Genomic DNA, 16,525 nt, shown 5'->3' on the forward strand with positions numbered 1-16,525 from the left:
TAAAGATGCTTGCTAGTATTATTATTTTAATAAGATGGGTAGTTTGGAAATTAGGCTGGGAATGTAATTTGAGTCAGACTCTAAACACCTTGAATGACATTAAAGAATTTCTTTACTCTCCAGCTAGTGATTCCCCCCATCCCACAAGGGAATTACATGATCTCAATTGTATTTGGAGAAGATAAATGTAGCAGCAATGTGTAGAATAGAAGAGGGAGAAATCAATAGATTATAAGCTCCTTGAGGGCAAGGATTATTTTATTTTTGCCTCTGAATCCTCAGAATCTAGCTCAGTGCCTTGTGTATAATGTTCACTTAATAAATATATGTCACAGACATAGCTAGAATGCCAGACCTAGAATCAGGAAGACCTGAATCCAAATATGGTCTCAGATACTAGCTGTGCGATGCTGGGCAAGTCACTTAACCTTGTTTGTCTCAGGTTTTTCATCTGTAAAATGAGCCAGAGAAGGAAATGCCAAACTACTTCAGTATCTTTACCAAGAAAACCCCAAACACAATCATGAAGTACCCACAGTTCTCTAGGAAGAGCTCATGAGGTAAGGGGTAGGGGTGTGAACCTTCTGGAGGTATATTTTTAAGCGTGAAATGTTACTAGGTCAATTTTGGCTCTCAATTTTGTCCTGCTCCTACCTTAACTTCAAGGACCTCATTATTGTTGCTCATTAGTTTCAGAAAGTCTATTATGACTGATCAACATATGATTTGACAGACAGCAATAGTGGCGGCCTTAGGATCCTGGTCATGTAGAGTAAACTGGGGCAGGATGAAGTAAGGGAAGAAATATGTCATTTCTAACTACATTACCCTCAAGGCCAGGTGGCTTTAAATTATTGCTATGTCCTTCCTAAGGACTGTATCACATCTCTTGGACTCCTCTCCATTTTGAAGGGTGGACTTCATCCAGTTGATAGTAGAGATACCAGTTTGATATCTGGCTCTTTTAGCGCTCTAGTTGTGAGGTGTTTGGGATCTGAATCATGGTAGTAGCAGTGGAGAAAGAAAAGATGACAGATCTGAGAGCTATCTTGGGGAACATTTAAAAGGGCTTGATGACTAAATGTATATAGTGACTATGAGAGAGAGAGAGAGAGAGAGAGAGAGAAGAAGAATTCATACCCTCACAGGACTTCTTCAGCAGGCTTGGATTTGTTAGAGGGGCACATGAGATTTTTCTTTCTTTGTAGAGATTTTCCCACCTCGGTGCAGGAGTGTGATTATCATTGGGAACATGAATTACTAGTCAAGTTGTTTTTTACTAAATATATAGGAGCTTCCTCCAGGGCTTGGAAATATAAAAATGACAAAAAGTTTCTTTACTTTTCTCACACTGGTAGTCAAGATGTGAGGATTCTGAGATTTCTAACACAGGTGCTTCAAAGAGAATTGGGGAGGGGAGTTCAGAAAGTGTTGTCAAGGACACAGTTTGTCACTGACCCTGGGATTTCAAGTCATCATCGTTGAATTCTTCAGTGTACTCTCTGTCAAAGATATCAGCCTGTTTGCAGCCCAGCCTGGAATATATATATATGTCTTATCCAGAAAAACACAAAACATCGGGGAACACACTTGTAGCAACCATAAGGAACTGTTCTTATTTTTAGAAAGCCTGGAGGGAAAGAGGAATTTCCTGCCTGTGACTTATAGAGAGTAGATTATGCTTGTGTTTTTGCCAATGTTAAATAACTGCCATCAATGCTCAAATTACAGCACAGTGTCCATTTTTAGAGGGTAAGGTGAAAAGGTAGAAGTAATACCTCTCTGTTCTCTAGGTTATCAGATAGAATTAGATCTTCCTTGAAAGAATGGTTGAGATACTTCAAGTTAAAGAAGAGAACAGATTGGAGAAGTAAAGAGGAATCCTGGCCTGGAAGAGACTGGAAGAACATTTAGGGGGAAAGGATGAAGAAGGACCATTGAGCAATCTGAGGCAGGTAACAAATTTGAGGCTTTTCAGAGAGAGAGGGATAGCTAGACCCTCTCAGGAGGAAGCAGTTGTCCCTAGAGGAATGTTCATGCAAATCCATAGGCAAAATCAATGTGTCTTGTACAGATCAAAGGAGGAAGAGCTCAATAGTGGTGTTGGAAGCTTTCCTTTTAAGGGGGTACTAAGGATTAATTGACTTCACATTAACAATGATGTTAATGTCTGCTCTCTCTCTAGATCATGTAGCCAATACAAATGGTGAGTTTCAGGAGACTTTGTTAAACCTCTTGGCTGACTACTATTCACTTCTAGTGGACTGGAGGGTAATGGTGGTAGTGGTCCAAATAATGCTGCCAGAAGGATCCTAGAAAAAATTTAAAAAGGTATTGTCAGGTCTGTTTGCTTTATTGTTAAGTTTTGCTGAATCATTTTCCTTTGTCACCAGGAAGGGTTCACTGGGTAGGAGAACAAAATATCAGGAAATCATTATGATGTTAAAAAAAAAACCCACATCAAAAGGAATTCATTAAATCCAAGAATAAAAGAGATAAACAAAAAGTTTGCTAACAAATTGCTAACAATTATGAAGTCCTGGCCAAGAAACTGAAGATCTCATGGGCACAGATGTTGTTTTTGTTACTATTGCAGATTGAAGGTAGGGGCTTAGAAGGAGAAAGGCAGATTTCAGCAAGTGAACAGCTTGTTACAAAGATGGTAAGTGAAAAAAGAATGTGGATTTCTGGATGATGATTTAAAATATAGAAATTGTGGGCCCTTGGCCAGGGATGGAATGCATCTAACAAGGGCTGGTAAAATATAGGTTTACCTGGAGACTTGTGAATAAATCAAAGGGACTTTAAACCAAAAAAATGGTTGCCTAGTTGGGAAGAAATGCCTATATATGTATATTAAGTGGGATACAATAGGGAGTAGCAGCTGTGCCACAGAAAGAAGAATAGCAATAGAGAGACCCAGTAATTCACACACATATACATACACACACAGACACACATACACATACACAGGAAAGAGAACAACCAAAGGAAACAATACACACACAAATAATCATAACTTCAATTTTTAAAAAATATACAAATTATGGCTAAAACAAAGGGGAATTGGATATTTTTATATAATGAGGCAAATTTGATGTCATGGGTATTATTAAGGTTTGGTGAGATGGAAGGGAAATTTGAAAAGGACAATACTGTTCAAGATTAATGAAATAGATGAGGGGAACTGAGAAGCATTATACATTAAGAAAATATACTTATATGAGGAACTTAGAAAGCAGAATAAAGCAAGGTAAAGAATATTTGAGTGATGGTCAAAGATGAGGAAAATGGAAGCAGTATTTTTATGGAAGTATATCATAAATAATTGTAACAGAAGGAGTTAACAGATGAAGAATATAGAAAACCAATCACAAACTTGGCATGGCATCATGATATAGCAGTGATAAAGAACTTCAGTTATCTTAATATCTGCTAGAGTGACCTTTCTGTCAAAAATGGAGCATTTGATTTCAAGCAATATGGTAGGATGAATGATTGTGGCTAACCCAGCTATTCTGCACTGATCCAGAAAATAACAGCAAATGTACTAAATAAAATAAGCAAAGATACTAGGGGCAATGAAAGAAACCTTCAAAGGAAAACCTTTCAGGAAAACTAATAGAAAAACTGAAGAAAGAAGTATGCAAAAGAGACTTCAACACAATGATTAAGTGTTAAAGTAAAAAGCAGTGAGGAAACATCTCTTGAAAGAAAGAACAAGACTTTAAAAATAATGACACCTCAAGGGGAAAGAGGACATATAGTAGAAGACTTCAAATTAAGTTTTGAATCATAATAAAAATATGAAAGAAAATTGATCATCAGGAATATTTAAAATAATAATCAGTGAAAGAGGAATTCAAGAAAATGCCCAAGAGGCTTGAGAAATTAAAAAAAAAGTTGGTGGAAAATGCTAATCTAGTGATTAATTCTCTGAGTAGTACAGTGGCTCAGGCACAATGAAAAAACATATATAAAAGTAAATTACAAGAAAAATAGCAACAGTAGACAAAAAACTTTATTGCTACCTCTATAGCTTGGATAAGTCACTTGGCTTCCATAGGTTTCAGTTTCCATGTCTCTAAAATGAATGAGTTGGACTGGCTAGTCTTTGAGGTCCTATGATCTCAACAAACCAAAACAATAGATCAAATGGGCATATATCAAGAAAATAATTTGAGAATTTTTGATTACCAATAGGAAATAAAGATTTTGCACATCACATTCAAGATAATAATATGAACAATTGTTTGGGAGTATTGGGGACAGAGGGCAGAGCATAACTAACAGGATTTATAAGAGGATAACAGAGGATAACCCTAAATTTATCTCACCAAAATATGTTGTTAGCAAGTTTCAGGGTTCCATAATCAAGGAGAGTTAGTTATTGATTGATTGATTGATGAAGAATCAATTTACATTTCAACAAACACTAACTTGAATGGTGCAAAATATGATATGAGTCCATGCTATTGGAAACATGACCCTGATAAACTTGCTCAGTGGATGGTTACCACAAATCTTCAATTTGTAAAACAAAACAAAACAAAATCCAAAACATCAACAAAACAAAGAACCAAAACTTTTTGCAAAGCACAATAAAGTGATGTGTGCTTGTATAAAACTTTTGCTGTGGTATTAGTATCGTTAAATCATTGTCTAATGATAAATGAGTGGAAACACTGGGGGAAATACCAAATTGCATTACTTTTGGTGGCATTCTTTTCATAAATAAAATCAGAAGGTAAAATGATGCTACTACTAAATGGATGTGTCAAATTTTCCTTAGAGAGTCAAATAAAGAGGTCATTAAAAGTTGATTTGATGCTAAGCAGAAAGAAAAATTGTTTAATGGTACACTTAGTCATCTTAAAATGCAATGCCGTGATAAGCATTTGGGAAGATATCACTATGAAAACAATTGCAGCTCATGCAACATCTGTTGTATAAGATGAAGAGGTATAGGTATTCTATGAAGAACTCATTAAATCCCTCTTTATTAAATTAACAAATACTTTTATATTTAGTGATTTCAATGCAAAGGTCAAATAGGTGAGAGAAAAGTATTTAAAAAACCCAAGTAACAACCAATTTTAGAATTTATGTTTTAGAAGTAAGAAGTGAGAGCCAAAGAAGTTCTGGTTACAGTGAAGCCTCAAATATATCTATCTTGAAAACTTTTTCCCCCAGGAAAGAATCAAAAGGACTGAATATGGTAATTATAAGTTTTACAAAAATGAAATTGGTTATGTATTAGTAGGCAGAAAATTACTGGTTACTCAAGTGAGAATCATTTTGTAATCAATTGTCTCTATATTCAGAGCAATGAAAAAGTGCTTTTGATTATTAAAACTTCTCATTAAAACAAAGGTCCATTGTTTTAATACTGATGACCTACTGATGTTTTTGTATGTCATTGTGTCATGGAACATGATACTCTTTGAAGAATTAAAAATGAATATAACAGAAGGAAATGGAGAAACACATGGAGGGTGAGAACAGACTGTAATACATTGCAAAGAAGTAACTACTATGTAAGTTTGGAATGATGAATATGATCAAAGAAAGGCATCAGGATAAATTAGATGGGCTGATGACATGGAGAAAGTCAGTCAACAAACATATCATCCTTCTGTTGCCTAGGGAATGTGAGGAAGACTCATCTTTTTAAAAGCAGACATTGCAAAAGTTTTGTTTTATAATTTTGAGTTATTTTAAATTATATCTCTGAAGAATTAAAATTGAGCCTCACTCCAAGAAAATAGAAAGGTTCAAGGTGCTGACTTCAATATGTTACAGTATAAATACAGAATTAGGAAGGGGAAGCAATGAAAAGAATGTCATTCAATACATGTATGAGTGAAGATGATGAGCTGGTTATAGGGCAAGACTGAGAGGATAAACTAAGGATATCCCATATACTTCATTAGTACCCTAATAACATTAGAAAGAGAGCAAAGTCCCTTGCAAATTGGGGGAGTTCTTGTCACAAAAAGGGAAGGATAAAGACTAAAGTTTGACAGAATGGGTAAGTATAGATGACTTGTAATTTTCATAATAGCAGCAGCACATCATTGCGTTCTCAGATCCATTTGAATATTTGAGTATGAATCAGTTGAATCTCTTCACATAGGAATTGCAATAACTAATTTTGATAATTCAATAGCACATATCATTAGGTAGGGATATAACAAGGGCATCCTGGAAGCACAGTGGATAGAGTGCTGGGCCTGGAGTCAGGCAGACATGATTTCAAATAGGCCTCAGATATTTATTAGTTGTGTGCCCCTGAACTTGCCTCAATTTGCTCATCTGTAAAATGGCAAACCACTCCTGAATATTTATTTGCCAAGAAAACCCTAAATGGGCTAACAAAGAGTCAGACATGACTGAAACAATTCAACAACAACAAATGAGATACCATATATACTACTTAAGTCACAATAAGTAATGAAATTGAAAAAAAATCAGTATTAAATATGTGCATCAAATGAGATGGCAACAAAGTTCTTAAAAAAGTTAATTAAAATGAAAAAAAAAACCTAGAAAAGATGCAGATTTTAAGATAGCTTAGTATTTCTTTGTCAGAACTTCACAAATCTAGCAGCAAGAACTTAAAAGTGAATAAAACATTGTAAAGACCAAATTCAGTAGTCAAATAGTTTCTTCTGAATGAGAGTCTCAGTATGTCCATTTTTCATTCTCCTACAAGACATTAAAAATTGATCATTTGTTAAATTAAAAAAACCCAAATCAAAAGGCAGAACTTAAATATCCTTTATAATTATAATCACTAAAGAAAATTTGGGCAGCTATGTGGTACAGTGGATAGGACACCAGAACTGAAGTTGGGAAGTCTCATTTTCCTGAGTTTAAATTTGGCCTCTGACACTAGCTGTATGACCTTGAACAATTCACTCAACTCTGTTAACCTCAGTTTCCTCATCTGTAAAATAAGCTGGAAAAGGAAATGTCAAATCATTCCAGCATCTCTGTCAAGAAAATTCCAAAAGAGGTTATAAAGAGTCAGATGTAAGTGAAGCAACTGAATAACAACAACAAAAAAAAGTTAGACAAATATATATATACATATGTATGTATGTATTCAAATGAAGACCAAAAATTCGCATTCTAAAAAATGATTAAGTCAAAGACTATATCACAAAATAGTAAATATTATATGAAAAATGATAATATTGTGAAGACATAAAAAAAGGTGTGAGATGTTGCGCAAGCAGATTGTAGAGAAAATTTTTATCATTTAATTAGGGAGGTAAAAGTGGACTAATGAATTGAACAAGCAATTAAACAATTTAGGAAACAAATGAATGACTCTAAAGTAAGGTAAAAGAGGAGTTTGAAAATTAAAGGTGAAATTAGCAGAATAGGAGAAAACCAATTAAATTAATAAAGAAAACAAGAGCTGTTTTTAAAATAATAACACTAACAAAATTGACAAACCATTAGCCAATTAGTTATAAATGAGAGAGAAAGAACAAATTGATGAAATGCAAAGTGAAAAGGCTAAATTCATAACAAATGGACAGTAAATTAAAAATTTGTCAGAAATTATTATGCTGAACAAATTTGAAACCTAAAATAATTTACTTATGATTATCTACAAAAATACAAAATAATCAAATTTACAAACAGGAAATAGGCAACCCAAGGAACCAAACCTTAGAAACATAAATTAGGCTAATCACAAACACCTACAGGAATTTCAAAACTAAACATTTCTAGGTTCATATGGATTTTACTTATTTTTCTGTCTCCTGTTTCTGGTATGCTCTCCTTTTTTGTTTCTATTTCCAGGTTTTCTTGCCTTTCTTCAAGAAAGATCAAATCTTGCCTTTCTTGGTATCTTTTCCTGGTTCTGCAAGCTGCCACTGATTTTTTTTTTTTTTTTTTTTTTGCTTCACTGCCCTACCCCAGAGTTTATCTCACCTCTATTCTTTCAATTTTTTGGTGGGCAAAAAAATTTTTTTAATTAGCAAAGATCTAATTTTCTTCTCCTTTTCATCTCTCTTAACCCTCTCTCCCTCCAATGGAAAGGGAAAAGAAAAAGAATAACAAAACTTTTGTAATAAGTAACAAGTCAGGCAAAACAAATTCTCACATTGGCTATGTCCAAAAATATATGCTTCATTCTATACCCTCTAACTAATTCTCTGCCAAGACCCAGCATCTTTGCACATATTTTATATTTACCTAGTTCTTTTTATGTTATTTCTCTCTCCCATTAACATTATCTCCTTAAAGGCTTTTGTGTGCCTGTTATTTTATAAGTGCTTGTTGACTGCCTTACAAATACATTCAATCAAACAATTAAACAGTGAACAACTCTATACCACACTTAGAAAGATGGCAGTCTCCCAAACACTTTCTTTAAAATTAACATCACAAATTTTAAAACAAAGATAAAACAGATAACGAGATTTATAAACCAATATAACTGTTGGGTATTAATGCAAACATTTAAGTTAAATGCTGGCTTAGAGATAATAGCAATATTTAGAAATAATTCACTGCAGCCAAGTTAGAATTATATGTGGAATACAAGGATTGTTTTATAAGAAAGCAATTATAATATCATATTAATGAAATTATATCTCAATAGATAAAAGAAACCCATGTTGAAATCACCAAAAGACTTTGGAATAAAAAGACTTCTTTTTAACATGTTGCAAAGTATTTTTTTATAAAACCATGCAGAAATAGTATTTATAATAGGGAAACACTGGAATTTTTCTTAACAAGAAGTGATGCCTACTGTCATAAGTATTATTTGACCTAATATTGTAGATGATAGCTAGAGCAATCACATAAGGAAAAGAAATGAAAGAAATGAACATTTTATGGGAGGAAACACTATCATATCTATTTGTTAATGTTATATTTAGAAAACTCTATAAGAATCAATAAAAATTAATCAATTTTATTGGTAGCTTCAATAAAGTAGTATAATACTAAATAAATCCACAAAAGTCATCATCAATTTAGTATATTATTTAGCTAAAACTTGGAAGAAAGATAGATTAATGTAATTTAAAATTACAACAACAATATGAAATACCTAGCTATTAATCTACCAAAAAATACATTGCACTTAGACAAATTTAACTAGGAAAGCAATTTTCATAAGAATAAAAATACATATCAATATAGAAATAGTTCAGCGTTAAGGCTAAGCTGAGTTCATATTGCAAAAACTGTGGTCCTCACCAAAAAAATCAACCTACAGATTTAATGAATTAATAATTAAACTAACAGGAGATTAGAAAATAGAATTACAAAAAAAAAAAAGAAAATTCATATAGAGGAATAAAAGATCAAGAACCTTGAAGGAAAACTTTTTAAAAATGTGGGAATGAAGGAGGTTTTACATAATCAAAAATCATATGATAAAGCAATAAAAATATAATTCCTTGTTATAGATGCAAAATAGAACAATTAATCACTAGAAGAGATTAAATGAATAGTCACCAGAGCCCAGTAACAAAAAGTACTATGCAAAAACTATGTGTAAGGAAAATTTCTGGGAAAATTGCAGAATTTTGGTAGAAAAAAGATTTAAGCCAGTAGCATGCACCATATGCCATAATAAATTCCAATTAGATAAAGGTACTTAAGGAAAAAGTCACAAGTTTAAAGAATGAAAAGTTGTATATTTCACAATGCTGAACAAGGATTAATTTTGTGACCAGTCTTGCCAGAGAGAATATTATAAAAGACCATTTGATTTTAGTCTTTGTATTCTAATATCTAGGACAGTGTTTGGCACAGTAGCTTAAATGCTTATTAACTAACAAAATGAACTACTTTGGTTGTATATAAATACAATTCATTTTCAAAATACAATGCAGCTAGAAGAAAAGGTACAGATTAGAGAAAATCTTAGTACAAAATATTTTTGACATCCAAAATCTTGAGAAATTGACATAAATCAATAAGATTGAGATAATGTACAGTCAAAGAATATGAATAGTTATTAAAAGAAGAAATTTAAACTCTCAGTAATCATCTTAAAGGGACAGTTAGATGGTACAGTGGACAGAGCACTGGACTTGGAATCAGGAAGACTCATCTTCCTGAATTCAAATCCAGCCTTAGATATTTTGTGTGTGACCTTGGGCAAGTCATTTAATCCTGTTTGCTTTAACTTCTCATCTGTAAAATGAGTTAGTGAAGGAAATACCAAATCACTCTAATTTCTTTTGTCAAGAAAACTCCAAAATGGGGTCATGAAAAGTCAGACATGACTGAAAATAATTGTACCGAAACCTTCCTAAAAGCATTCAAATTCACTAATAATCAGAGAAATACAAATTAAAATAACTAAGACATTTCATATCTATCACAACATTGGCAAATATAGTAAAAGATGGAAAAATTAGATGTTCTTGGTGATGCAGAAAAACAGGTATATATATATATTTGCTGCGTGTTGAGCTGCAAATTGGTCCAAATACTTTAGGAAGCAATTAGGAATTGTATAAGAGAAATTATAAAATAATTCATACACGTTGATCCAACAACTCAAGTATTGGATTTTTATACCAGAGAGAATATTGACAATGAGCAATAACTATGTGCATGAAAATATTAATAATAATATTTCTAAAAAGTGTTATTGGAAAAAATAGGAAGGTTGATGAGAGGAATATATTAGATGAGCAAGACTATTATTTATACATAAGGAAAAACATAAAGAGTCTGAATATCTATGAAAAAATTTGTATAAAGTGATGCAGAATGAACAAAGGAAAAAAGAAAACATACAATTGCTACAGCTATGTAAGTGAAGAACCTTTAAACAATAACAAAATTCAGATTTTTTAAAAAGGGGATCAAACCTAATAGGTAAAAGGTAACTAATATTATTGTAAGGATCAATATCTGAAATGTTCTTATTGGTTTGAGATCAGACTCTTTAACATTCTTGCTGCAGAGACCTAGATATGTTATAGCACAGAAGCAATGAAACTGTGAAGAAATAACTTTTCTCTTAGTCCTGTGAATGGAGCTTTGAAAGAGTTGTCCTTGGAAGGGTTAGAAAGACCATAACTTTAAATAGAAAGCAACTGGGGGCTTGGAGTGATGAAATATTAGACAAGATTCCTGTTTCTACAAGAGGCCTAAACTTAGGCTAGAGTAGGTAGATTAACCCAGGAAATTTAGTGGGCTTTTTGTGTCTAGATTAGGAATGTGTGAAGATTCAAGGCATGCACTTTATAACAGATCTATTCTCTATTTTATTTTCCCCCAATTTTCTTGTCCTTGTAAAAATTTGCATAGAGATTTAAGATTTAAAAAATTAACTTTAAATACATTATCTCAGTTAGCCCTCATAATAATCTTGTGAAATGGGTGCATTTTGCTATTAATGAACTCCCTAAGAAAAAACTTCCAGGGCCAGATGGATTTACATGTGAATTCTACCAAACATTAAAAAAAACCCAATTAATTCCAATACTATATAAACTATTTGAAAAAAAATAGGGAAAGGACTCTTACCAAATTCCTTTTATGACACAGATATGGTACTGATAACTAAACCAGGCAGGATGAAAAGAAAGAAAGAAAATTGTAGACCAATTTTCCTAATGAATATTGATCCAAACATCCTAAGTAAAATATTAGCAATGAGATTACAGAAAATTATCCCCAGGATAATACACTATGACCAAGAAGGATTTATACCAGGAATGCAGGGCTGGTTCAATATTAGGAAAACTATTAATATACAACTAATTAGTCCAATATATCAGTAACCAAATTAACAAAAATCTTATGATTATCTCAATAAATGCAGAAAAAGCATTTGATAAAATCTAACACTCATTCCTATTAAAAACAGTAGGGAGTATAGGAATAAAAGGACTTTTCCTTAAAATAATCAGTAGCATCTATTTAAAACCATCAGCAAGAATCATATGTTATGGGGATAAAGTGGAAACATTCCTAATTAAATCAGGGGTGAAACAAGATTGCCCACTATCACCATTACTATTCAATATTGTATTAGAAATGTTAGCTTTGGAATAAGAGAAGAAAAAGAGATTAAAGGAATTAGGGTCATGAGGAAACATGCAGATGATATGATGCTATACTTAGAGAACCCTAGAGAATGAACTAAAAAAAACTATTAGAAATAATCCATAACTTTAGCAAAGTTGCAGGATACAAAATAAATCCACATAAATCATCAGCATTTTTATACATCACTAACAAAAAAAGATACAAAGAGAAACTGTCAATAGTATGAAATATTTGGGAATTTATCTGCCAAGGGAAAGTTAGGAACTATATGAGCAAAACTACAAAACACTTTCCACACAAATAAAGTCAGATCTAAACTACTGGAAAAATATCAAGTGCTCTGGGATAGGTCAAGTGAATATAAGAAAGATGACAATACTACCTAAACTAATCTATTTATTTAGTGCTATGCCAATCAAGAAACTATTTGATTGATCTAGAAAAAAATAACAAGATTCATCTGGAAAAACAAGGGAATTAATGAAAAAAAAAGCAAATGAAATGGGTGTTTTTATTATTTCCATTTTACAGATGAGGAAATTATGGCTCAGAGAGTTTAAGTGACTTTGGCCATGGTCACTCAGCTTGTAAGAATGTATATAAAGCACTTTACTCTCAACAATCCTATGAAGATGATAAAATGTCATTAGTACCCTCATTTTCCAGATGCGGAATCTGAAGGTCAGAAAAAGGAAGTAACTTGTTCATAAGCATCCAGCTGCTCTCAGAGTTGGGATGCAAATTTGAGTTTCTAAGTCCTCTTTCCAATATGTTCTATTGATGCTCAGCAAAATGTTTATGTAGAAATCCTTCTTTTAGCTTCATTTTTTAGGGGAAAGGAAAGCACCCCACTCTGAAGTTAAGAGCAAAGAGATTAGAATAGTAGCAACATGTAAAGATATAAAGCAACTTTAGGATTCTGGCCAGTAAAGACTCTATAAAATAAAAAAGTGCAGGAAAGGAAGAAGGCTCCTTTTGGTCTTTGGATTGGGTTTTGGATTTCTTTTTTGATAAAGTCTGTGCCTTATCATCATCAAATCAAAACATAGATAGTGCTTTAAGGTTCACAAAACACTTTACAAACATTACATTAATAATAATATTGTCATTTATGTACCACTTTATTATGAAGCCTTTTACATATACTATATGTATTACGTATATTACATATGTGAATTTCATATTAATTCATTGGTCCCCAACAACCCCATGAGGTAAACATTACACATATTATTATCCCCATTTTATGCACTACTTTCTTCAAGGTTGACCCCTCACACACTCCTCGCCCCAATCCCATAAACAGTTGTTCAGTATCATTCTAGACCAATCTCCTATACATTTGGTCCCTGTGTCAACATATTGTCTACCTGCAGAACTCAGCATTCACCATTTTTGTGTAAGCCATTGTCCTTGTAAACTATTTTTCAATCATTTATTAGTTCATCAGAAATTTAATGTGAAAGGGAGGTTGTAATTCCTGCTTTGCAGAAGGAGATGGCAATTACTTAGGGTATTTGTGATTTCCAAGAGATACAATGCATGCAATAGTGCTACCAGGTGATAAACTTTAAATATTAAATAGGTAATATGAGATACACCCTTGAGTAAAATGTTAAATGACCAAGATTTATTCTAAATGTAATCATGTTTTTGTTCTTCAATTATAAATTTATTAAACACTTATTAAACACCCTCTGTGTGCAGATAACTGCAAAACTCTAGGGGTGTACAAACTAAGACAATTTTCTGGCTTCCTGGAGTTTGTAGAAAATTTATTTCTTAATGTGTCTGTCTGAAATGATTTCAACATTTTGATATTTCACACTATTGTAAATAATCAATTAATGTGTTTGAAATGTCAGTGATGGATGCCAATCTAAATTTATAGGTCTTAATGAAGTCAGAGCTATTGGCAGTAAGACCAAGGTCTTGGTTACTATTCCATAAAAGTTTTTTTTAACTACCTCCTGAAAAAAAAGAGTCAGAAGCCTTAATGCTTAGGCTAGACTAGCAGTAGACAATCTAGGGTGTTGGTGCTAATGAGTGACTATTAATTGTTGGTAATCATTATCCAGAGTATGACAAGCAGCGAAGTAGGCAACCCATTGAATAAATCCACTATTACCTCTAAGTTGACTGCTTACTTCTGATGTTGCTGTTGGAGCTAGATTGAGAAGAAAGAAAGCAGACTGTATCATATCTCATTGCTTTTGATGATGCTGAGATATTGTCTGGCACAAATGTCAATCTTTTCAACATCAGTGTTCTCCAGATAATGTTATGAGACTAGAAATACCACATTCAATGAAAGATCAAAGTTGTAGGTAACCTGGAACCCAAAGTAAAGAAATTTGGTAGATGTCAGAAGCCTGTAGTATGTTACAAGTGGTGACTTCCATGCAGGAAGGAATTGAAGCCATCATTAAGGATATCTATTGTTTATTCAGTCACATCCAACTCTTTGTGACTCTGTGGACTATATAGTATACCAAAACTGTCCATAGGGTTTTCTTGACAATGATAGTGGGGTACTTTTCCATTTCTTTCTCCAGCTCATTTTATAGAGGAGGAAACAGAGTTAAGTGTCACTGCATTTGAATTCACAGAGAAAAGCTTTGTCATCATGGCCCACATACCCTATCCACAGTCACATAGCTATCTTCTCAAGTATAGAACCTGAATAAAAGCAAGCTTTTCATACCTCTGCTTCTAAGGGTTTATACCTCACAGTTATTTAATGAGTGCTACTGACTAATTTTCTGCTGTTCTACTTTATTTCCTAGGGAGCCAAAGTATATTCTGAAGGTACTTTATATAAAGAACCAATAGATACATCCAACCAAAAAGGATGTTTGTGTCTCCTCCTGCTAGCATCTTCTCCCATCTATGTGGTGCTACTTTTCCCTCACCCTCTAGGGTAAACAAGATCCTTAGGTGAGTGGTTTTGGGGAGTTCTTTGCTGTCTTTGTCCCAGTCATCCTGATGTCTGCTTTAGCACCTTGCTTCTTCTCATGTTAAATTCATTACCAGAAAATGAAGCTGAAATTTCCCAGTGACATAAAGTATTGATGAGAGAAATAAGGACTAAGATAAATGATCAAGTACTGCTTTTGGGGTTTGGCTGGGAATTTTTTTTCCTGCTGCATTGGCAGACATCTGTTCATCAATCCATTTTGATTTGTCTGGGTGTTGGTCTTAGCATCCTTATTAGGAAGTAGACTAAAGCACATGTATGCTGTTTCTTGCTCACAATCATTCATGGAGACTGTGTTTTCTGATGTGTTTTCTGTTTGCTGTCCAAACCTGGAAAACCAAGCCTTGTGCTGAAAAAATCTCTGTTCAGTTCTTTCCCACTACCCTTTGTAATCTCTTTAGGCACCCAGAGTCATTATCTGTTCTAGAAATGTAATAAAGTTATGTTGTAAATAGTGGGACAAACAGTGCACTTTGAGGTCTTGAAATCTGGGTTTAAGTCTGGCTCCATGTTTTAATAGTCTTGCTACAGAATTACAGAAGGGAAGAATTAGAAAAGATTCCCAGATGTTATTGTCCAACTTGTTCCTGAGTAGGAGTCTCCTTGTATAATATAATAAATTCCATTTAGTAATTGCTTAAAGACCATAGTGATAGAGATCTCCCAAGAAATCTCATTCTATGAGTTTTGGATGACTCAAAAGTTTTCCTTCCTTGAAACTGGGATAACTCTGCAGGTTTTGAATAGATGGGTGAATGAAGAATTTATTAGGAACTTATTTTAAATTAAAAAAACCCTAGATTAAGTGCTGAGGATAGAAATAGAAAAACAAGACAGTCCTTGCTCTCCATCAGCTCACATTTTAATGACATTTTTGCCCATTGCCTCTAATTCTGCCATTGGTGATTGACCAAAACATGAGTAATCTAAACCCTTTTCTATATGAAAGTAAATACTTTTACAGTTATCTCTCACAGTCCCAATTTCTTCACCTAATTCTTTGATAATTTGGTCTCTGATCTCTCATCTAACTTGAATAAGTCAGATGACTGAGTTTCAGTTTGTTCTTCTGTACAATGAGTATGATTTTAATTGTGATTATTTTGAGAAAACTCTTAATTCTAATAGCAGTTATTATGGCAGCACTCTTGGTATTTGCCATATTGTTGTTGTTCAATCATATCTCTTCATGACATCATATGGAGTTTTCTTGGAAAAAAATACTGAAATGGGTTTACCATTTCCTTCTTCAGTGGCTTAAGACAAATGGGTTTCCTGATTTGCTCAGGGTCAAACAGCTAGTGAGTGTATGAAGTAGAATTTGAATTCAAGTCTTCCTGACTCTAAGCCCAGGGCTCTCTCTCCTGCATCTCTGATGAAGAAAAGTCCAGTTTGTCTATAGTGTGAGAATAATAATAATATATTATTATTTTGCCTTAAAATGTTGCTGAATTTAGAAATATAAGTTAATTTTACTTGAAGGGTTTTTTCAAGTTCTTTGTA

The sequence above is a fragment of the Sarcophilus harrisii genome, chromosome 3 (genome assembly GCF_902635505.1).
Source record: "Sarcophilus harrisii chromosome 3, mSarHar1.11, whole genome shotgun sequence".
Taxonomy (NCBI): Eukaryota; Metazoa; Chordata; class Mammalia; order Dasyuromorphia; family Dasyuridae; genus Sarcophilus; species Sarcophilus harrisii.